Source organism: Salmo salar, unplaced genomic scaffold, assembly GCF_905237065.1.
Source record: "Salmo salar unplaced genomic scaffold, Ssal_v3.1, whole genome shotgun sequence".
Lineage (NCBI taxonomy): Eukaryota > Metazoa > Chordata > Actinopteri > Salmoniformes > Salmonidae > Salmo > Salmo salar.
This window is the reverse complement of record NW_025548502.1, coordinates 1-25,821: the sequence shown is the minus strand read 5'-3', so window position 1 is coordinate 25,821 and position 25,821 is coordinate 1. Positions and strand designations below refer to the sequence as shown.

The following is a 25,821-nucleotide window of genomic DNA, read 5'->3' as shown; positions in this document are numbered from 1 at the left end:
GCATCATTCACTGCCGTAGTTTCATCATCTCTACTCGCTACTTCGACAATTTTCACCGCCTCTGCAACGGAGACCTTGTTGACAGCCCTGATCCTTCCTACTTTCACCTCCTTCACACTAACAGGCCATTCAGGGAACGTGATTCCCATCACAATTTCAACATCGTTCATCCTCAGACTCTTCAACAATGATATTCCATTTGCAAACACTTGACCGAACGTTTTACATTTATGACATTGGCTTTTGCTCTTAAGCTTGCACCGCATATCTCATATAGCCCAGTTTTACATGGATCGGGAGAACTTCTTTATCAAACATCAATAATACATTAATACTTTCCTCCTTTCTATTCACAGTACGGGTTAAAAACGACGTGAATCAAATACTCCCTGGCATGTTCATCTTAAACCATGAAGCCTCAATATTCCTCGAGATGCCAGATATGACACCTTTTATCGGTGCCCTACTCCAAGAATCACAGCGTTCCACTTCATGCGTCGATAATTTGTGCATCCACAGTGCTTTCTCCTTTTAACGCACATGAAATCAACATCATACCACTCCTGGTCACTCTGAATGCATCATTCACCGTCTTTCCATGAATCGCACTCCAACAAGGAATGAGGAATCAAGCGTTACTTCTGTCCCGACATGCACTGCCAGCTGTGGGACCTTATATAAACAGGTGTGTTTCTTTCTAAATCAGGTCCAAACTATTTAATTGGCCACATGTGGATTTAAATCTAGTTGTAGTGACATCTAAAGGATGATCAAAGGAAATTGGATGCACTGAGATCAATTTGGTGTGTCATAGCAAAGTGGTGTGAATACTTATGTAAATAAGATATTTATGTTTTTCATTTTCAATACATTTGCAAAAAAAGTCTAAAAACATGTTTTCACTTTGTCATTATGGGGTACTGTGTGTAGATGGGTGAGAAAATGTAATAATGTTTTAATTCAGGCTGTAACATCAAAATGTGGAAGCATTATGAATACTCTGAAGGCACTGTATGTTTACTAGTCTGTCCACCAAACGTTTCAATTTGGGCCTCTCCACATCGGCCAATTCCACCGATTGTAAAGGGTTAAAACTATTATCTTGATGTTATGGATGGTCAGTCCATTCATCCATAGCTCTGTATGAATTTGAGTTGTTACATTTCTCCAACCTCATCCCTCAGATGTTTAGCAAAAAAAGTGACCTCTTTGTTGGGGTGACGTTTAATTGTTGTTGGAATCCCAGATTGCTCCTTTAATTAAAGCACAATATATAGTACGAAAAAGCTGTTATCTGAGTAATAAATCCACAGTCACAAAGGAAGTGTACATAGGCCTAAGTGTTTTTAATCAATGCTCAACATTTAACCATGAAAATCATATTTTATGCAACACAGGAAAATGAAAAGACTTTAATGTTCAATCCTTTGATCATCGTTTATTCAGCAGCTTCTTTGCCCTGTAAGAAGAAAGACAGGAATGGATCAGTATTAATTATAAACATGCTAAAGATATAACACTATAAAGCATGATGGACCAAGCATGGACTAAGCTTTATTTTTCATTTTTGAAGTACCAAAATAGTTTGAATGAATCTTTTTTGTTGTTGCCCTGATGTGCTTCTTGGAGATGTTCAATACATTTGAGTGAGTGTAAAAGGTCAGTATTGACCTCAGTGAAGGCTGAATCATAGGTGGTGTTGATGTGATCATATCTGAAGATGAGTCAGGTGTAGGTTCAGCAGCATCTCTGTACCTTCCCACTGTCGCGGGTCTTGGCTCTGAGCTTGTTGACTTGAGTCTCAGCGATGTCAGCACGCTCCTCAGCCTCCCTCCAGCTCATGCTGAACCTTCCTGAACTTAGACATGTTTTGGTTAGCTGCTTCCTCCTGGGTGAGGGAAATAGGAGAGCATAACATCAGCATTTAAATAGGGAGATGGATGATACAGCAGAGAAAGTGAGTTGCAGAACGGTGGATCAAACCACTGACTCCAGGGGCGGCAGCACCACCACTAGACCAGCCCCGGAACAGTAAATAAATATTCAACCCCCTCTTCTTTAAGTTTCTAACAACACATAGGCATAGAGATGTATGGGAGGCTCTCAGAAATGTACATGTTCTTCAGTTGAGTCATTGTGGACTGATGTGTGGTAGCACTTACACTAAACTATATGGACATTCAGTTTTGTAATGTCTACTAGGGGGAAAAATATATCTTTTGAATGTATGATTTCAGAGTATTTGACTATGACTCACCGCTTCCTCAGCCTGCCTCTTGTAGGCCTTGACTTTCATCTGCAGCTTATCTACAAGGTCCTGAAGTCTGCTAACGTTCTTCTTATCCTCCTCAGTCTGTGGGAGAGGATCAAAGAATCAATAGCACATAGTTTTATACACAAACCTGTCTGTGTTAGTGTCAAGTGTGTGAAGAAGACACTTTCTCTTACCTGGTAAGTGAGCTCCTTGACTCTGCGCTCATACTTGCGGACTCCCTTGACCGCGTCTACACCTCTTCTCTGCTCGGCCTCCACCTCAGTCTCGAGCTCACGCACCTTTGTGGAAGAAATTAACGTAGACATTTGAGGTGGTGAAATCAGACGGAACAAATCAAATCTTTTCAAAACAGGTATATTATTCTACTCAGTCAAAGAGGCACAATTGTTGTCTGTTTCTATGTAGTTTAACTTTTTTGAATTGAAGGGTCTGTAATGATAACAGCTTTTCATTGTCTAGGTGGATTATTGACAGAAAGTCATAACTCAATGGTCCTGTGTATTTTATTATAATGAAATAAATGTCCAGCATTCATTCTTTCAATCCACCCTAATCCACCCTGCTGTTAACTCACCCTGGACTCTAGTTTCTGGAGCTGCTTCTTGCCTCCCTTCATGGCCAGATTCTCAGCCTCATCCAGGCGGTGCTGCAGGTCCTTGACTGTCACGTCCAGGTTCTTCTTCATCCTCTCCAGGTGAGCTGGTGTCCTGCTCCTTCTTCAGCTCCTCAGCCATCATGGCTGCCTGGAATGGTCATTTGTTGAATTTATGCACCAATTGGCACCAATCATAGTCTCTCTAGACAGATGTGTTGCCTCCCAGACAGATGGGTTACCAACGTTCCAGCATACATGGGTGCACTAAAACAACCGTCGGCTTGGCAGAGAGGAAAGGGCAGAGTGGGACGCCGTAAAATCTGTCCAGAACCCTGCCAAACATTTACAGTTGCTAGCTAGATGAAGCATATTGTCAATTAGTGTATTTCACAAGTACATGTAAGTAGTTTACAATGCGTCATGATGATAATAGTAATAGTAATAATAATAATGACTGGCTGTGACTTAAATTAGCCTAGCTATCTGTGTCCGCATTGTGTGTCTGCCTTTGTCATGTTTCCGTTGAGATTATTTCTAAGCCCCGCCTGGCCAAACTCATGATTTGTTGGTAGATTTGTCTGTCTGAAGAGCACCTACCCCAAATTGGCCCAAAAATCTGACACATTTCTCAGACCAAGTGCTGTTGCCCTACATCTGGGATTTCCAAAACTACACCAATCATAACTTCCCTCTGAGATCCTTGTTGTGGTTAACCAGCCCAGCTACCATTGGCCCTTTGGGACAAATCAAGTTGACATTATTCAATCGATCATAAGGACTCACATCAGTGATGGCCTTTTTGGCTTTCTCCTCTGCGTTCCTGGCCTCCTGGACAATGTCGTCCACCTCTCCCTGCACCTGCACCAGGTCAGTCTCCAGCTTCTTCTTGGAGTTCAGAAGGCTGGTGTTCTGGAGGAGGAAACAAGACGATTTGTTTTGATGCTCAAGAGAACTTACAAGTCACAGGGCAGAAATTATGAAAATGTGAAAGGCAGCAGTGTCGAATTCAAGATGCTTGGTTGTGCTTCATTAGAAATGGCTTTTCACCCATACCTGGGAGTGCAGCAGTCCGATCGCTCGCTGGCGTCTATCAGCTCAGTCTCAGCCACTTTGCGGCCTCTCTCTGTCTGCTCCAGAGCAACTCTCAGCTCCTCAATTTCAGCCACCATCAGGCCGTTTCTCGCTCCACCATGGCTGCCTGCTCCTTCATGTCCTCTGAGGCACGGACGGCGTCATCAAGGTGCAATTGGGCATCCTGGGGTTCACAATGACATAGGTTCATTAGGACTCATTGGCAAGTAGGGGCGATACTGTCATTGATAGAAATGTCAATTGGTAAGAATTTCCCCAGTTTCCACAGTATATTAATCCACTATTCAATTCCTCTGTTCTCTTCTTTTCTACAGATTCACAAACAAATACCTCCCCATGTTCAGATGTTTGAGCCTGATGTCCCAGTCCCTTTACCTTGAGCTGTCCCTGGACGTTTCCTCAGCTGTTTCTGGGACTCAGCGGCCTGCCTGTTGGCATGGCTCAGCTGGATCTCCATCTCGTTCAGGTCTCCCTCCATCTTCTTCTTCACCCTCAGGGCGTCATTCCTGCTCCTGACCTCAGAGTCCAGGGTGCTCTGCATGGAGTCAACCACCCTCTGGCTGTTCCTCTTGATCTGCTCCATCTCCTCATCCTTCTCAGAGATCTTCCTGTCCACCTCACCCTTGATCTGGTTCAGCTCCAGCTGCACACGCAGAATCTTGGATTCCTCGTGCTCCAGTGTGCCCTGGACAAAGAGAAACAGTCAAGCGAATTGTCTTTATTACATTTGGATGTGTATAACACAAGGAATGAAATATATATGACAACAATAAACACCAGTACAGGGAACATTAGACTGTTGCTGGAATTGGCAGGGTTTCTTAAACTATGGGTCAGGACCTAAACTGGGGCCTGGGCATGTCAGAGGTGAGTCGCGAGTTATGAAAATATATTTATAATCACACACTATTTCTTCTTAATTTGGGTCATGGGAGGACGATTTGGGTCTCATGAGGATGGTCAATTTCTCTTTTTGAGTCTCGAGCTGAAAAAAGTTTTAGAAGCCCTGGGCTAGTGTAACACTCCTTTTCACATCATGCAGTTGTAGTTTGTACCTCAGCCTCCTCCAGAGCGGTCTGGATCTCAGACTTCTCTGTCTCCACAGTCTTCTTGGCCTTCTCCAGCTCATGGATGCTCTTGCCAGTCTCTCCGATCTGCTCAGTCAGGTCAGAGATCTCCCTCTGCACACACAAACAAAGGAGCAGTTTAGACTTTAGATTTTCAGTGGAAATAACCAATACTCTCAAGTTGACATTAAATCATAATAACAGTTCATTAAAGAACAGCACTTCATACGGTCTTGCAAATCTAATTGCCCTGCACTTCCTTGGGTTTTTCAAAGCAATACCGATTACTAAATCATAATATTTCAAAGTGTACATAAAAACACTGAGATGGTGTGAAAAGTAATTTTGATGATTACAGTTTCTTCCATTTTCAAAACACTAGTCAAACATGAACCCAATAGATATTTTTTCAAAATCTCACGTTGCAGGTTCTTGTTCTCTCTCTTCAGAGTCTCCAGATGATCCAGAGCCTCCTCGTAGGAGTTCTTCATCTTGAAGAGTTCAGTGCTCATAGAGCGAGCCTCCTTCTGAGCTCCTTCCAGCTCAGCCTGGCCCTCCTCATACTTCTGCTTCCACTCTGCCAGAACCTAGGGAAATCCATGGGATTTTCATTAGAAGTCAATAATGAAGAGTTTTGAATCAGAAACATTTTACTTCAATTGATCACATGCAGCAGACAGAAAATTCATTTTCACCTTGTCAAAGTTCCTCTGCTTCTTGTCGAGGTTGGCGGCCATTGCGTTGGCTCTCTCAACGTCAATCATGAGGTCCTCCACCTCTCCCTGCAGCCTCTGCTTGGTCTTTTCCAGGGAGGCGCACTTGGAGTTGGTCGCCTCAATGGTCTCCTCAGCCTCCTGCAGACGCTGGGCCAGCTTCTTCCTGTTGGACGATAAGATGGTGGTTTTTATTGTGACCAATTTGTTGCAAAACAAATGCTACAATAAGTTACAATACATATTGATGTAACATTTTCTCAGAGCCCCTACCACCCTCACCATCCACACCCTATATTTGAGTTTTTGCTGTTGCGTGTGACTCACTTGGCCTCCTCCAGCTCCTCTGTGCGTTGGATGGCATCAGTTTCATACTTAGTCCTCCACTGAGCCACCTCGCTGTTGGCCTTGGACATTCCACGTTGCAGCTCTGCCTTGGCCTCCTGCTCCTCTTCAAACTGCTCTCTCAGGAGGTCACAGTCATGGCGGGCAGACTGGACACCGTGGGCCAGTGCGTTTTAGCCTGTGAGAGACAAAGATAAAGACAAAAAGAGTAAAACAAATGACAGTAGAAGTCTGAGGTGGCGTAGTCACAATCTTTTGAAGATTTGGCTCTAAACTCTGTGGTCGGTGGTGTCCATTTTGCATTCCTTACCTTGACCTCCTCCTCAACCAGTCTCTTCAGCTCCTCAACCTGCTGGGTGAAGGCCTGTTTGCCTCTTGTCAGCTGAGACACCAGGCCTTCCTTCTCCTCCAGCTGGCGTCCAAACTCACCTGCAGGGATAGAGGGACATCTTGTTAATGGGGTCTCTGTTCACTACAATTGAAAATGTATTTTGAGGTATCGTAGGGCAATGTTAGGTGGTGAATAGTACAGTAGAATCTACAATATGTGGACCGGACTTTATAGATGCAGCCCCCAACACGTTATTGTACACTACGTTGGTTTTTTGTTCATTGTTGATGGTACCATTTTCTGTCAGGAGTCTGGCCCTCTGTCCGCTGATGTCGTTGACCTGGCGAACATTCTCATCATTCTTAGTCTTGAGCTCGCTCAGCTGGTCCTCAAGAGTACGGCACATCTTCTCCAGATTTCCCTGTTAGTGAAACAAGTTCCATCATTACTTTATATATGGGACTCCTGTCAACTTCAGTTCACTTGAATATTAATGAAGTTGACCCCCCTTAACACTGCTTGACCAAAACATCACTACTCACCTTAGCCTTGGCGACAGCCTCCATGTTGCTGGAGAGGTCATCAATCTCCATCTTGTACTCACTCTTCTCTTTCTCCAGCTTCTGCTTGACACGTTGAAGGTTGTCGATCTGCTCCCCGAGCTCAGCCACACTATCGGCCTGCTTCTTGCGCAGAGCGGCGGCTGTGGCCTCATGCTGCAAGGTGGACTCTTCAAGATCACGACGCAGCTTCTGGAACTCAGCCTCGCGCTTCTTGTTCATCTCAATCTGAGCAGCAGTGGCGCCTCCGGCCTCCTCCAGCCTCTCGCTGATCTCCTCAAGTTCCCCTGGAGAGATCGGCCCTCTGCTTCTCAACCTTAGCCCTGGCAGCACGCTCAGCCTCAATTTCCTCCTCCAGCTCCTCAATACGGGCCTAGAACAGGGGGCAGGAGCAGGGGGAATGAACACTACAATACAGTTGAAACACTAATGAATAAGAGTTTGTATATTTTGCATAAATGTGTAAATAAAAAGTCAGTTACACTAATATATTAAATGTGCCAACCAGTGTCCCATGTGCCAACCAAAACCACAATGGTAAGAAGCACCATCTTCAAACTTACTGAGCCATCAGAAGCCACCAGGAAGAATGTGTGCTACCAGAATACATCTTTGAAGGAAATGATTTAGGTGTGTTCTTTCCTGTACTGGAGCATAGATCCTGTTTTACCTGGAGTTCCTTGATCTTCTTCTGTAGCTGAGCTCCCAGAGACTGCTCATCCTCAATCTTGCTGAGGAGCTGGGTGGTCTCAAAGTCCTTCCTAAGAAACACAAACACGTCGATTGCAGAGTTGATTTTGGTTTGATAGTGTAACGGGAGAATATCATACCATTCACTTTTTCTTTTAAGAATCACATGCAAATGCTAATTCATAATTACAAGAATATGTCAAGAACAACCATTATGATCAATATGACAGTAATACTGTAAACATTTGTTTGTGTTTACTTCTTGATTTTCTCATCAGACTGCTGCTTGTCATTCTCCAGGTCCATTATGGACTCCTGGGCCAGTTTCAGATCTCCCTCCAGCTTTCTCTTGGCTCTCTCAAGGTCCATACGGAGCTTCTTCTCTTGCTCCAGAGAACCCTCAAGCTACAAGATAAAAACACACACGTATTGTTCAAATCTAAATAACTGAAGATAATATCATTTTATCATGTCCAAAATGTCAAACTCCACTCACGTCGTCCACTTGCTGTTCCAGCTTGGTCTTGGACTTGGTCAGAGTGTTGACTTTGTCCTCCTCTGCCTGCAGGTCGTCCAGTGTCTGCTGGTGGGCCTCTTGGAGGGCTTTCTTCTCTTTGGTCAGCTTGGCAACACTCTCATCCATAGACGCCATCTCCTCGGTCAGGTTTTTAACCTGAAAACAGCCACAGCCAAAATTACTCATTGGTCACATCACCATAAAGGAGAGATTGAGTTAGATATATATTTCATTTAGATTAATTAATAATGTCAACAAATACTGTACTATAGATTCAACACTAGATGGTTGTGTACTCCATGCCAGTGTACTAAGGAAGGGGAAGTCAGAAACGAGGGGGAGCAGAACATGCAACGGATGTGGGAAGTACCCCGAAACTGACATTCCACTATTTTGGGTCTTGATTTTCCCTGCACCCACAAAACAACTTGAATTCAATTTCTGTTTAGCTACGTTTTGAGTTGGTTATTGTTTGGATTATTGTTTTGTTAGACTGTCTACGAGACCTTGTTTTCGGTGGCATGCTTCTCCTTCTCCACTTTGGCCAAGGTGAGCTCCAGGTCATCAATGTCCTTCTTCAGCTCAGAGCACTCATCCTCCAGCTTCCTCTTCTTGGCAGTCAACTCAGCATTCATCTCCTCCTCGTCCTCCAGCCTCTCGGTCGTCTCTTTGAGTTTGGCCTCCAGCTGGATCTTGCTCTTGATGAGCCCCTCACACCTTTCCTCAGCATCGTTCAGATTCTCTGAATCCTGGTTTCAGAACAGCAGAAAAAATCTGCCGCTTCACTTTGTGTATCAACAGATGGACGTAATTTAGTCAAAGAGGTCAGAGCAAATCAATAGAAATGCATGAAATATAGGTAGCCTTGCTAACATAGGTAATAGAAATACGTGACTTAGCCACATACGTCACAGTGTGATTGTGTGTGTGTTTGTTCGCGTGTGCGTTCGTGTCTGTGATCATACGTGTGTAAATGTGCCGTCATGATGGTCGTTGCTCACCTCACAGATGCGACTTGGAGCGCCAGGTCAGACCTCTCCTGCAGCAGAGACACCATCTTCTCCTCCAGCTCCTTCTTCTTGGCCAGAGCCTTGGCCAGGTCTGTCTGCATCTTCTCATAGTTCTCCTTCATGTTGGCCAGCTCCTTCTCAGTCTCAGCGCTCTGCAGCAGGGGCTTGATCTTGAAGTACAACTTCATCCATGGCCAGGTTTTAACATTCATGAATGAACGGATGTTGTACTGGATGGAGAAGATGGAATCTCTGGTCGACAGAAAGACAGAGTGGTATGGTGAGTGACATGTTTAATGAAGCTACATTCTGGTATTCCAAGAACCACAAAACTGACCCCCCGATACTTTTGTGTACAGCTGAGGAATGGGGCTAGGGAAATGTAACCCTCTTGAATTCATAGACAGATCTTTAGATGTGAGGACTGACAGCTCATGCTAAGCTCATGAGGCATTTTATATTCTTCAACAATAAATGGGCAAATATCGCACATTTAAATAACAATTCAACAGCTTTCCAAATCCCAAACTACAGCTTTAATAGAATATTATAAGACGTACTTCCTCATTCTGATCAACTCACATCATATACACTATGTGATCATAATGCATTAGATACAGCTGGTTGACGGAAAGCTTTGCCAAGATGTCTACTATTCCTCACCTCCTCTCCATCATCTTGGTGAACTCTCTCCTCATGAGGAATCCACGGCTGAGAGCCTGGACCATGCCGACCAGAGAGGCCAGCTTCTCATCTCTCATCTCCTCCAGGACACCCAGCAGACCGGCTTTGAAGAACACCTGAGACACAGGTAAACATGGTCAATGATGAAACCACAGTGAGATGGTGACAGATAAAAAGGGGCAGAATCAAAAGAAGAGGAACAACAACACTAGATTGATTTGAACAACATAAGCATTGAAATGCTTACAAACAAACTACGTGATTGGTTGTTTCTAAGTTGTTATTGTACAGTCGTAGAGAGTTAATGAACACAGATACAGATAACTGCAGCCATCCCTTTCCAACACAATGCACATGACAATGAGTTGACTTTCTCTTCCATGCTTGTGATGTACGACTTTAAAGAAAACAACACTACAATGTTTTTACAGCTTTTCCATTACTTAAAGGGGCATTCTGCAGTTTACACATCTATTTTTGGGACTACATTTGCAGGGTGTTTGTGACTGACCTTGGTGTGTCCAAACTTGTAATCATCGTGATTCACATCAATGGACCCAAGCAGCTTCTCAGAAGCCTTCTTGTTGTCCATGAACTGGCCCCTCAGGGATGACACTGGCATTCAGTACTTTGTACCTGAATGAGGAAAATGTTTAAACATCTGTTAAGTTGTATAGGTCAATTATATTACATAAAGGTAAGACTACTCTGATGCTGTTAAAACTAGAGGTCGACCGATTATGATTTTTCAATGCCGATACCGATTATTGGAGGGCCAAACACCGCCGATACCGATTAATCGGCCGATTTATTTATTTATTTATTTATTTGTAATGACGGCAATTACACAATACTGAATGAACACTTTTATTTTAACTTAATATAATACATCCATAAAATCAATTTTGCCAAAAAATATAATGAAACATGTTCAATTCTGTTTAAATAATGCAAAAACAAAGTGTTGGAGAAGAAAATAATAGTGCAATATTTGCCATGTTAAAAAGCTAACATTTAAGTTCCTTGCTCAGAACATTGGATGTTTTTATAGGCACTATAGTATTGCCAGGGTAACATTATAGCTTCCGTCCTCTCCTCGCCCCTACCTGGGCTCGAACCAGGCACACATCAACAACAGCCACCCTCGAAGCATCGTTACCCATCGGCTCCACAAAAGCCCTTGCAGAGCAAGGGGAACAACTACTTCAAGGTCTCAGCACGAGTGACGTCACCGATTGAAACTCTGTTAGCGCGCACCCGCTAACTAGCTAGCCATTTCACATCGGTTACACCAGCCTAATCTTGGGAGTTGATAGGCTTGAAGTAATAAACAGCTCAATGCTTGAAGCACAGCGAAGAGCTGCTGGCAAATGCACGAAAGTGCTGTTTGAATGAATGCTTACGAGCCTGCTGCTGCCTACACTGCTCAGTCAGACTGCTCTATCAAATATCAAAACATAGACTTAATTATAACATAATAACACACAGAAATACGAGCCTTAGGTCATTAATATGGTCAAATCCAGAAACTATCATTTCGAAAACAAAATGTTTATTCTTTCAGTGAAATACGGAATCGTTCCGTATTTTATCTAACGGTGGCATCCCTAAGTCTAAATATTGCTGTTACCTTGCACAACCTTCAAAGTTATGTCATAATTATGTACAATTCTGGCAAATTAATTACGGTCTTTGTTCGGAAGAAATGGTCTTCACATAGTTCGCAACGAGCCAGGTGGCCCAAACTGCTGCATATACCCTGACTCTGCTTGCACGGAATGCAGGAAAAGTGACACAATTTCCCTAGTTAAAAGAAATTCATGTTAGCAGGCAATAATAACTAAATATGCTGGTTTAAAAATATATACTTGTGTATTCATTTTAAAGAAAGGCATTGATGTTTATGGTTAGGTACACATTGCTGCATCGACAGTGCTTTTTTCGCGAATGCGCTTGCTAAATCATCACTCGTTTGGCGAAGTAGGCTGTGATTCGATGAGAAATTAATAGGCACCGGATCGATTATATGCAACAAGCTAGATAAACTAGTAATATCATCAACCATGTGTAGTTAACTAGTGATTATGTTAAGATTGATTGTTTTTTATAAGATAAGTTTAATGCTAGCTAGCAACTTACCTTGGCTTCTTGCAGCACTTTCGCATAACAGGTAGTCAGACTGTCACGCAGTCTCCTCGTGTAGTGCAATGTAATCACCACAATCGGTGTCCAAAAATGCAGATTACCGATTGTTATGAAAACTTGAAATCGGCCCTAATTAATCGGCCATTTCGATTAATCGGTCGACCTCTAGTTAAAACCCTTGGAGCAGACCTTTGTGCGTGTGCATGTCCATGCTTGCACGTGTTTATTAGTAGTTGTGTGTTGTGTACCTCTGCTTGAAGTCAGCATAGATGATTCTGCTGGGGAAGCCCTTTCTGCAGATCCTGATACCCTCCAGAACACCATTACACCTGAGCTGGTGGATAACCAGGAAGTTCTCCATCAGACCTGGTAAAACAAACCAAGTCTCTTTTAATACTATTAAACAGATTAAAGATTAGTTTGTTAAGGTTACTGATACTGAACTGATAAGATGTCATATTTAACTCAACATGTATTGTACCTGGAGTCTTTGACTCGTTGGGGATCAGGCAGCGCACAAAGTGAGGATGAGTGCTCCTCAAGTTGGTCATCAGCTTATGTAAGTTCTCCTGTAAGAGGGTTACAAAGCATTTTCTCACAAATCATTCATGATAATCAATGCACCTTTTGAAGGACTGAATATCCACATTTCAGAAGCTCACCCTGAACTGGGAGGACACAGTCTGCATGGAACCTCCCTTCTTCTTGCCTCCCTTCTTGGTATTATCTGTTCAAATGGGCAAAGTAAAAGATAACTAAACAAGTCCATTTCCTGTAGCGGAGCGGAATAAATAGAATAATAATAATAAAGAGTATGTAAGAAATCTAGAGTGGTGCTGTCTTCAGCAAGCACACTAATTAGAAATGAGACAATATGGGGTTAACTTCACACTCATCTTAACGCAAATGGTGCTAATGAGATTGTGTAAAATAACACCACTTAAATGTACCCAGTGAATAAACCTGAGAAATTGTGACACATTCCAAGACTTTAAAGAAAATGTGGATCTGAGTTGTAACTAGTGCTTAAATAAATCATTTGACGTGATGCTAGTCTTACCCTCAGGTGGAGCAGCGGGATACAGGGCAACCAACAGTTTGACTGAAGACTTCCCATACAGCTGAATAACTGAATCATTCAGAGGGTCCTTGTTCTTCTCCAGCCAGCCAGTGATGTTGTAGTCCACAGTACCGGCGTAGTGCACCAGGGAGAAGTGGGCCTCTGCCTTGCCTTTGGCAGGCTTGGGCTTCTCAAACGCCTTGGTTTTGCCAAGATGCTGGGCGTACAGCTTGTCCTTGAAGGTAGTGTCTGAAGACTTGGGGAACATGCACTCCTCTTCAAGGATGGAGAAGATACCCAATGGCTTTACGAAAAGAGATGTATATCAAATTAGTGATATTTACATTTAGGATCACATTCATTCCTTTAGCAAACATGCTGTTATAGGATTATATTCACTTAGGGGCAAATAACAGGAAACATATTGAGTTATCAACAGTCAGATACGTTATACCCCAGTGATAATATCTCACACAGCGCTCCCTATGAGCTTTGCTGTTGTGGTCCATTATAATCCTCAGACAGCTTACCTTCTCAATAAGCTCAATGCAGGCAGCCAAGTCCATGCCGAAGTCAATGAAGGCCCAGACGATTCCCCTCCTTCTTGTACTCCTCTTGTTCCAGGACGAACATGGTGTGGTTGAAAAACTGTTGCAGTTTCTCATTGGTGAAGTTGATGCACAGCTGCTCCATGCTGTTGTACTGTTAATGGAAGCTTATAAGTGATCATTTCATCATACAAGGCTGTAATCCCTCTCAATCACAACTAACTGTCTTGTTCTGGTCTCATACTCACATCAAAGATCTCAAACCCAGCAATGTCCAGCACACCGATATAGAACTGCCTTGGATTCTTGGTGTCCAACATCTCGATTGATACGGATGACCATCCACAAGAACATCCTCTCATAGATGGACTTAGCCAGGGCACTCACTGAGTTATTAACCTGCAATGATTATACCTTCAATGAATACATGAGATATTGACCATGTCTAGTGATAAGGTGATGAGAGCTTGGGGAAAAACAACATCACTATTCAAAATAAGCTATGCACTCGTCCCCAAAATAATTGCGGTGGAGAGAAAATGGTTGATGCTGTGTTTGACTGCCTTACCTGAGGCACAGTCTGTCCCTTAGTCACATACTCGTTGCCGACCTTCACTCTGGGGTAGCACAGAGCCTTCAACATCTCAGCTGAGTTCAGGCCCAGCAGGTAGGCGATTTTATCAGCCACTGGAGAGAGAAACAACAACAGACTTAGGCACACAAGATGTTTCTGATGTCACACTAACAAAACACTTTGGTCAATTCATTTGTGGATTAGGTTTTGATTTTCACCCACATCCATTTCAAATCATTTCTGGAGGTTGGAATTTGGTCTCCAAAATCTCCTACCTGACTTTCATGTGGCACTGTCTGTTTTACATGTCCCATTTCTATGCTGGAGACTGGGAATGGGGCTAATGCTCTACATATTGTATATCTATGACTGGGACTCACCTTCTGTGCCGTCTGGCTCGGCCTGCTCCTCACGCTGCTTCTGCTTGAATTTCAAGTTTCCATGGTGCAGTACAGCTCCTGTCAGCTTGTAGATACCCACCTTCTCCTCATTGGTGAAGCCCAGGATTGTAATGGCATCCTGGCATTAGAGAGGAAGTACAACAGTGATGAAGTGAACAGCAGATTGCTCAGTTCCAGCTCACTCCAGAACAAATGGGATGGATAGATTTCACTGGCTTCTCAGCTCCACATGATACCGCTTGGCCAACACACTAGTAGATGGCAGCACAAAAGGAGTTTTACATTGTTCCACAGGCCACTTAATGGCACTCTCTTGTGGATGTTTTACATGTATGTGCCTCAAGGTGAAGTGTGAAGGCATGAAGAGTGCCTTGAGGCACATGCCTAACTAACACAGGGCATTTAGTTGGAATTGCACAATGCATTCAGTGTGTATGGTGGTCCTACCCATTCCATATGTAGAGTTTGGTTAACCCTTTGTATAACTCACGTCTGTGGCATCCAGCTCTTCCTTGTCGTTGATGCTGGCCACAGTGATCTGACCCTGGCTGCACATGGGGAAGTCATAGGGGTTGGTGGTGATGAGTGACATTTCTGTCGACAGCGGAGAACGGCTTGTCAGTTAAATCTCTCAGAATTCTTCTGTCCTACCTTCACAGTATCTCTCCCTCCTTTACTCAATATATGGGACTCAAGGATACATGTAGTATATAATAAATAGCATCATAAAAGGCTCCTGGACTGATGCATCACAGTGCATTACTTCATTGATCTTCCCCAAAGACCTGACCCATGTCTAGATGTCTTGTTACCTTGGAATTGTAATGGTATTTTATTTTTATTTTACAAGTTCCACAGATGGTGGGAATAATTTCCCTGAACCTCTGCTTTGCCGTACCAACAATCTCAGGTTTGTGGTTGGTCATCATCTGGAAGAAGATGTGGTAGCCTCTCTCATCGGGCAGCTGGAAGGACACTCTGGACTTCTCCAGCAGGTCTGAGAGACAAAGAGAGCGAGACAGAGACAGAGAAAACGAGAGAGAGAGAGAGAGCGGAGACAGAGAGAACATGAGATACAAATAATTGTGATGATATGATCTCCAAAAATGATCTCTGTGAATTTAGAAAAGCATTGAGAAACAAGGAAAACCAACTCACAGGTCTCAATGTCAGCTTTAGCCAGTTTTCCTCCTTGGAAGTGAATCCTGATGAATTTACCCTATAGTAGAGCATGGAGGTTGGAGATAGGTCAACTAAATAAATGTAACATCTTACTTTGATAGACCCCCTTTAGATGTTACAGTTTGTTGGACATCTATTGATGCAGCAACAGAGAACTACTGAAATAAATGTTTACAATATAAGATAACTTCCACAGTGTGCCCTTTATACTTACAAAGCGAGACGAGTTGTCATTCCTCACTGTCTTGGCATTACCGTAAGCCTCCAGCAGAGGGTTAGCAGCAATGATCTGATCCTCAAGAGACCCCTGATTGAGACAAACACAAGTTGCTCAGAAACTGGTAAAGTGGTCAAGTTTGTTTTTCTAGATTTTTTGGAACATTCATTTTCATTGAAACAGGTTTTGACACCCAACCAATCTGAAAGGTGTTAAAAAGAGAAACATAAGCACAACAGGCCTGCATTTTGTTGGGGTCCACTTCCTTCTTGGCACCAGACACTGCAATGGTGGCAAAGTACTGAATAACACGCTTGGTGTTGACAGTCTTTCCTGCACCGGATTCTCCACTGGTTTATATGACAGAGAAACAGGGGTTTTAGTTACATGTTTGAGTGCAAAATTGGCTTTCACTAAGAAATAGCATTGAACAATTTCACTGTTGACCTGTTTTCTAACATAAATAATGAACAAATATTCCCACTCATCGAATCATTATTACACATTGCCTAATCCATTCATAATGTCATGTATGTTCTTCACACCAAGTGACCAAACATATTACAATAGAAACCCTCTCTCAAGTGACATTTTAGTAAACAACTTACGTAATCAGGACGGACTGGTTCTCGTTATCTGTAACCAAAATACATATTGCTTATCATACCCAAGGAGCATTATGGGTACATTATAGCATTCATAGCATCATCATGAATTTCAGTATGGAACACTCTCCATTCAAGGCCAGTGAAATCAGATATTCCCATCAAACTGTTCTTGACCTAGACTAGAAAACACTAGATACACACTTAGAAAAGAGGGTTCCTCAAGGGTTCTTTGGGAAGGGTGATGGTTCTATGTGGAACCATAATGACTCAGAGAACCCTTAGAGCTCTTCAATGGTTCTTTGCAGTTGAGAAAAGGATCTTTCCTCTTTTAGTGATAATTAAAATGTAGGGGCGGCGGCTCATTAGAATATTTTGGGGTGTGGTTTACTCACAGCTCGTTTTTGTTCAACTGTGAGTGAGACTGTCATTCCAGTTTATCTAATCTGTTGTGTACTGTCATCACAATGCAGGGAGCCTAGTGGTTAGAGTGTTGAGCCAGTAACTGAAAGGTTGCTTGTTTGAATCGTTGCGCTGACAAGGTTAAAATTACTCCAGGTGTACCTTTGATAATGGCTGACACTGGCCACGACCCCACTCTCTGAAGATGTTTGGATGTGCAAAAAAAAAATACATTTCTATTTCACACACGTGTACACACTTGTATTATAAGTATGTATGTAAAACAGGGCAAATATAAGCACTTACTAAATGATTAGTATGGCCAGTGCTTGTGTCTTGTGAAAGACTAGTGTGTGTGTGTGTGTGGCCTTGCGTTTTTGGAGAACTAAAATCAGTGTTGTTTAATTCTCTCCATAGGAACCCCCTTCGTTCCAGAGCTAACACACCTGATTTAACTTGTCAATTAACTAATAATAAAACCTACAGAATTGTAACTTATTATGACTAATCAGAAAAAGAACCCTTATGGTTATTCAAAAGGTTCTTTGAAAGAATCGTTCTCCATTAAGGTTCTATATAGAACCATTTAGAAGGTTTCTATATGGGACCAAAAGGGTTGTAATGACAGCGGAACCCTTTTTTGATGTTGTCTTGGTAGAACCACAGGAAAGGCCTTTGTAGCACCATAAAGAGATCCACTATTGTTTCAAGCCAATTAACCTAAAGAGAACCATTTATTTTCAGTGTGTACCTCTCTAAAGCATATTTTTACTTCCATCCATCCATCCATCCATCCATCCATCCATCCATCCATGAGAGCTCGTACCAATCTGCATGAACTGGAAGGCGTTGTCAGAGACGGAGAAGATATGGGGTGGAGCCTCCATCCTCTTCTTCCCTCTGTAGGCGTTAACAACCTCCATGTCGACACGGGGAGCCACTTGTAGGGGTTCACCGTGGCACAGAAGAGCCCAGAGTAGGTCTGGATGAAAGTGATCAAATTAAATTAGGGGATTAACAAAATCTGATAGACTTTTCCCTGGATTTATGTGAGGATGTTGGTGTACTTCGGTTATTTGGGTCTGCAGTATTGGTATGTGTAGTACTGTATTGGTGTGTGTTTATGTGTAGTACTGTATTGGTATGTGTAGTTCTGTATGTGTTTATGTGTAGTACTGTATGTGTTAATGTGTAGCATTGTATTTGTTAATGTGTAGTACAGTATTAATATGTGTAGTACTGTACTTGTTCATGTGTAGTTCTGTATGTGTTAATGTGTAGTACTGTATGTGTTAATGTGTAGTACTGTATGTGTTAATGTGTCGCACTCTATGTATGTATTTTTAATGTTTGTGTAATTGTGTACGTTTATGCAGATATCTTACATAGATCATCCATGCTGCATAACGCTCTTTGAGGTTATACAACACAGAGGCTTCATTCAGGTAGGTCATCATGGCCATGTCCTCAATCTTGTCGTATTTAGGGGGGTTCATCTCATAGACGTCTGCATCTTTGAACTCTTTTCCTTCCTGAAACAGTCAGAAATCTACATTACACACAGATCAAACTGGACTTGACTGAATGCTTTTTGCTCATTAAATACAAGTTCAGTCTTTTTTAAATTCATACCTCCATTTAATCCTACTACTTTATCACCCACTGACACATACACTGAGTATACAAAACATTAAGAACACCTGCTCTTTCCATGACATAGACCAGGGATGGGGAACGTTGATGGGGGTTTGGGCTGCCAGTTTCCCATCCTTGACATAGACTGACCAGGTGAATCCAGGTGAAAGCTATAATCTCTTATTGATGTAACTTGTTAAATCCACTTCAATCAGTGTAGATGAAGGGAGGAGACAGGTTAAAGAAGGTTTTTAACCCTTGAGACATGGATTGTGTACCATTCATTTACGTCATTTAGCAGAAGCTCTTATCCAAAGCGACTGACAGTAGTGAGTTCATGCGTTTTCATACTGGTCCCCTGTGGGAATCAAACCCACAACCCTGGCTTTGAAAACACTATGCTCTACCAACTGAGTCACACTGGACCAGAGGATGAAGGACAAAATATTTAAGTGCCATTGAACGGGTATGGTAGTCTGTGCCAGGCACACCGGTTGGTGTCAAGGACTGCAACGCTGCTAGTTTTTTTCACACTCAACAGTTTCCCTTGTGTATCAAGAATATTTTACCAGCCTAAAGACATCCAGCAAATTTGTTGGAAGCATTAGAGTCAATATGGGCCAGCATCCCTGTGGAATGCTTTCGACACCTTGTAGAGTCCACATCCCAACGAATTGAGGCTGTTATTACTCAATATTGGTAGGTGTTCCTAATGATTGGTGTACGCAGAGTACATAGTGATTCTTGACTTATATTTGTAAAAAAAAAAAAAATCTATGCAATTTTTAAATAACAGCAATAAAAATTATGTTTGAATATTATATTCTAATTACAAAAAACAAGCAATGATTTTTTATCTCTTTTGTTATTGATTTTCAATTTTTTTTACTGTTGGTGATTTTTTAAATAAATAAAGTAATTGCACAAAATTGAACTTGAATTCTTTTCAAATCAGACTTACCTGCTTGGAGCCATCAGGATTGGTGACTGTCACAGTACACTTTCCGTCGGCCCTGGCAGTGACCAAGCCCCTTAAGGTACAGCTCTTTGACGTCTGACACATAACAAGCGTTCTTTGAGTCAAAGGGTGCAGCTTGTGCCTCCATCCTCTCCTTCTCAGGCTTACGGAGGTATATGGCAGCCTTGCCGTAGATTTGCATCTCCGCGTCCGTACTCATGGTGACGGATTACTAGGAAAGATATGAAACAAGACACATGATTGATTCTGTGGTGCTACCTTCCCAGTCAACAGAGTAAGGTGAAAGGTATCTCACAGAATATTTTCATCACTTTTATGTGAAGACTCAAACCATTCCTCACCTTGTTTTTCCCCTCCTACAGATGAATTTGTACTTCTTGGAGGAACCTGTGAAACATTAGGGTGTTGTGAATATGCACAAGTCTAAAGTCCTATCATTTAGCCCCCCGAAGGGCTAGGAAAACGGCACCCTTCAACTCAATCATTACGGCCATGTCCAATTCAACTATTGGTGCAACTGGTAACTTTCATTTTCATAATGGCAACTCACTTTACTACATATTCTGTCAAGAATTCAAATAAATACCCCTGAAAACCCACTTACATTCTAGACCAACCCCTAACTTACAAACAAGTGCAGGAGCAACACTTTTAACCTCAATTAAAAGTTACAGATTTTAAGTAAAGCACATTTCAAGTTAAACACAATTTTTTTAAACTAACATTTTAAATCAATGACACTTGATTGCATATTTTCAAATAATACATAAGACAAGTAAAAATAAAATGCAGAACTCAATTCAAACAGTGCAGTTAGCTACTGCCTCAGATTCTGAACTCAAAGATGTTACAAATGTACAACTCTAAAGATGTGGAGAGAGTCTTACCACAGAGGAAGAAGGTATCTGACTTATGGATACTGGGTCCTCAGCCTCCTTATATCTGGTTGGAAGTGCCAACCCAGCAGAAGTTAATTATGGACCAGTCTGCTGAAGGAAATGGATTGGATGAGAGACCTCCCCAGAGCTGTGTGTCTGTGTATCACCAGCTTCACCAACTTCCAGGAGCGTCACACTGCCATTACATGACTTCTTAATGGAATATTGGTCTGAATTCATTTTCAGTGAATTTACGCAAATGAGAAATGTCATTATTAATAGTTAGGACAATATCAAAAGATTGATTCATAAAATTGATTCCAATGTTACTACCAATGTCCCTCAACTACCGTAATGGACTGAGTCCATATTGCCCCACTACCACTAAAATAGTTTAAATGAAATCTAATCTGACCTTTTTAATTAGATTTTAGTGGCACTAATCTTTATCAATCACTTGATATATTTATATTTACCCATTATTTTTCTTATATTGTTTTGCTTATTAAACCATCTGAACTCTCTCTTCACCTCATGCTTGGGACGGACTTGACCTCGTGCTGTGCTTAGTTTGATTTATCACCCTGGTGAAACCATATTCAATATTTCAAAGCTACAACAGAAACATGTAGGCTTTCAATTGCAGCTCATAAAATGTTTAAATCTAATGTGTAGTTATTTATCGACATTATGATCTATTGAAGATGCTGGAGACGTATTTATTTGTCTCACATTTCAGTTGGCTAAAATGGTCCAGTAGGATTGTTAAGACTTCTTAGGATTCTAACATGACACCAGTACAGTATTTCAATAATATTCTCCACTCATATTGCTGACAGCAAGAAAGCTGCCTTAAACTTTTATATTGCACTGAAGTAAACCACTTAGCTGCTGAGCTGGCTTCAATAAAACTGATATAAAACTTATAGTTACAATAAAGTAACAGATTCCTTTACATTTAAATCCATTTTTTTTAAGAAAGCAACTTTTGAAGGAGCCACATTTTGTTTAACGCATGTAATTTAGCAAGTTATTTTAAGTCAGGCATTTCATTCACAGCCTTCAATGTGTATCAAATATTTTCTGTTTTCAAACCTCAGCATTTAAATATTATTTGTGTCTACTATGGTGCAGCTAAATGAATGTTCAACAGGGTGAAACCTTACAGAACGTTCTTATAGAAATGTTTTATGTAGAACAGATATGACTGTCTGTCAGGTAGAATAGGGAATTGTTTCGGCTCTAGTCAATACATTTCTATCAGCTGTACTCAGAACATTTCACCTCACTGAATACACCCTGTTTTGTTTCCAGCTGCAGTGGCCAGCACATCAGTACAAGAAGCCCCATAGGGGAGAAGCTGTATGCACTAGTTGAGCAAGTGGCTGAGCTGACCATCTGGAAGAACCCCGTCGAGGTCTTTTCATTTCTTGGACTGTGCTCGTCTTCACTGCAGCCAAGGTTTATTGTTTACTATATCTCCCACCGTTTCCACACAGCCTGTTTCTGGCACTGATATCACTGTTATTAGACAGATGCTATTTACTTGGAGTGTTTGTGGATTAAGAGAACATTCGCACCATGCAGACTAAGAGTTTATGTCATTCAAGTTATTTTAATGTGCAAAGGTCTTACATGACATATGACCAACAACAATTAAGGGGGGATGGGACATCTGTTAACTGACAAATGTCATTAAGCATTAAAACTGTCATTGTAAATATTTGACATATTTTGGCAGGACCTTATGAGGATCAGACAGTAACTCTTAATCCAAAACATTTTAACGGTGCTTTAAACGTCTGTCTGTGCTCGCAAAGTAGTCATCATGTTCATCTGACTTCAAGGAAGATTTGAACCCATTTAACCCCAACATTTCTTCACGTTTTTCCATCATTGTAAAGCCCTGGTTATGTTAATACATTTTTGAATATTATTACTTATTTCATATGATTAGTAATTCATTTATGTTTGTACCTCATTGTTAGGTCAACGTGAACTGAAGTCTCATTTTAATATGTTGAAAATATTATTTTTGAAATGATGTTTTCAAGAGAAACATTGAACATCTAACAGCCAACTCATAGTGTAAAAACAGGTGAGCTGGTTCTAGTCTTTTGGCCATTTTCTGGCGTTTTGTGGTGGAAAACTGAGCACTTCGAGCACAACATGTCAACACTTTTACCCATAGATAGATATAGTAGAAATGTATTAATAATTTCTAAACAAATTTAAACTAGCATTTAATTTCCCCTCCCTGTTGCGCACAACAGCTTCCATTCCACCTGTCACAAGGGGATTCATGGCTGATAGAATGAAAACCTCAACTCTGTAATGATCACACCTCTTTATTGACACTTTACTGGCACTTACCAAGTATCATTTTTATTTTATTCAACCTCTTGAGATGAATAGTTTTAATTAATGACCAAGTTAAATACCCCAAATGTACTCTATTTGTTTAACAGCCCTTTTTAATCAACACAGACAGGAGTGTGCCTGAGACACCCCGATGCCTTAGCTGACATAAGGAATTGTAACATGATTCAAGCCATTAAAATGTCACACACAGTAAAAATCTAAATCTGGATTGGAAATGTCACATGCTGTGGCACGGTTCCCCTGAACTGTACATCTATTATGGTGGCCAATGTCAGCAATGTAAGGACCTTATGGTCGACTAATAAGGTCAAAATAATGTGCTGGCCTGTATCGGATCTCTCTGTGGTCCAGAGTATAGGTGATGAGGTCTTCACTTTTCAGCAGCATGCACAGTGAATTCAATGGAGGGGTACATTTAATATTAATCTCATACATTTACGAGGATAAACACTTTGACCAAATGGGGAGATACTGTATTGTGCATTACAGATCTTTGAACAAACATTCTAAAAGGCATAAATGGTAGAGTTACAAGATGTAGTTCCATTTTCTGCCAGAGTTAGCAACAGATCAACAAGCGACAGATCATTTACCAGCCCAATATGGCCATGTTCAGAAACGAGTGTGCCAGAAATACATCCCACTTCCACACAGCATTGCTTTATTGCTTGGTGGCAGATCTGCTGCCACTTGAGACGTGCACCTGAGGATATAGAAGAAACCGACTTATACCTGATATGGCCATTAAACGGACCATCTTATTGGACAGCTTCATTTCAAGACTTTCAAATATGTCATTTTAAATGTCAAATGTTGAACTTTATACTGAACTGTTATTGACTAAACAGAGTTCTTACAAACTCTCGCTCTCTCTGTCTCTGTCTCTCTCTCTCTTTCTCAAACAAAGGGTCGTATCTAAAAAGTCAGGTCTTCTTAAATTACACATTATGTCCAATAATGGACAAGAGCCCCGATTGATCATTTTTAGTAATATCTTGACACACTACAAATGTAAACAGCACAGATTGTAGGAAGACAAAGTCAAGGACAAGAAAAGGAAAGTCCATATTGGAGAACATAAATAAAACGGTGAATCCCACACCCTCCCTTCAGCTGCAGCTGTTGGAACAAGTGTCTTGGTGAACAGGGGATGAGCCAAGCCTTTGGAAGAGTCAGGACAAGTTACAGCTGAATCCACTAGATTGCCTGATGCCAGTGATCAATGTTTAAGAGTGAAACACTTCACATCAGTCGTGCAATTTGAAGGCTGATATACAGTGCATTCGGAAAGGATTCAGGCCCCTTGACCTTTTATACATTATGGTACATTACAGCCATATTCTAAAATGGATGAAATTGTTGTTTTCCACACATCCATCTACGTACAATACCTCATAATGACAAAGCCAAAAACAGGTTTAAGACATTTTTGCAATTAATTACAAATTTTAAAATCTATATATTACATTTACATAAGTATTCAGAACCTTTAGTCAGTACTTTGTTGAAGAACCTTTGACAGCGATTACAGCCTTGAGTCTTCTTGGGTATGACGCTACAAGCCTTGAGACTCCTGTATTTGGGGAGTTTCTCCCTATCTCTCGCAGATCTTTGGAGCTCTGTCAGGCTAGATGGGGAGCGCTGCTGCACAGCTATTTTCAGGCCTCTTCAGAGATGTCCATCTGGTTCAAGTCTGAGCTCTGCCTCCGGCCACGTACATTCAGAGACTTGTCCCAAAGCCACTTCCCTGCGTTGTTTTGAATGTGTGCTTTAGGGTCGTATGTCCTGTTGGAACCACCCTGTTGCCACAGTCTGGAGGTCCCGAGCACTCTGGGAGCAGGTTTTCATCAAAGACCTCTATATACTTTGCTCCATTCATCTTTCCCTCGATGTTGACCAGTCTCCCAGTCCCTGTGCAGCTGAAAACATCCCCACGAGCATGATGCTGCTACCACCATGCTTCACCAAGGGATGGTGACAGGTTTCCCTCCAGACGCGACCCTTGGCACTCAGGCCAAAGGGTTCAATTTGCCTCCACTCAGACCAGAGAATCCTGCTTCTATGGTCTGAAAGAGTCATTTAGGAGCCTTTTAATCAAACCAGCCGGGCTGTCGTGCCTTTTATCGCCGAGGACCGGCTTCTATCTGGGCCACTTTACCAAAAGACCCACCTGATAGAGTGCTGCAGAGAATGTTGTCTTCCTTGCCTCCCATCTCTGCAGGGAGGAACTCTGACCTCTGTCAGGGTCGACCATCGGGTTCCTGGGTCACCTCCCTGACCAAGCTCTTCTCCCTTATATTGCTCAGTTTGGCCGAAAGTTAAGCCAGCCCTAGGAAGAGTCTTGGTGGAATGATGCATTAAGCGACCTCCGCCCCCCACATCTTACTTATGTAACTAAGGTATTTCTGTTTATTTTTGTATTTTATTTTTTGCAAAATTTTCTAAAAACCTTTTGGTATTTAATATGGGCCATTGTGTGTAGATTGAGGAGTGAAAATAATTAACAAAGGTCCATTTTAGAATAAGGCTTAAAGGGTAACTAAATCTTGAAAATATCTGAGTACCCAGTTCGTAAATCATGTGGAAATAGTAAGTCTGTATGCTCAGAATGGGTTGATAGAAGGTTGCCAACTTAACTGCTGTTGTGTACGCCGACCTCTATGGTAGTTGTTATATTTAGAATGATCAAAGAACCTGATAAATGTTTTCTTATAGTCCCCCACTTTATCCATTTTGACAGGCTTGGTGTTGAGGACTATGTCCAACTGTTGGGAATAATATTTTCAACTTTAATATTCTAACCTCTATCATGCCATGCAATTTTTGTTGGATCAGAATCAGTGGTGTCTATATTAGCCACTGCATCCAAACACTGAGGAGAGCGGTAGCCAACAGACCAGGGATTCAACTAGAAGCCCTTGCTGGTACTAATCA

The 25,821-nt window shown here is 41.7% G+C and overlaps 1 pseudogene; it reads right to left on the bottom strand.

Moving 5' to 3' along the window:
* Positions 1-1,325: 1,325 nt before the first annotated feature.
* Positions 1,326-20,593, bottom strand: LOC106593941 (myosin heavy chain, fast skeletal muscle-like; annotated as a pseudogene).
* Between the last annotated feature and the right edge of the window lie 5,228 nt (positions 20,594-25,821).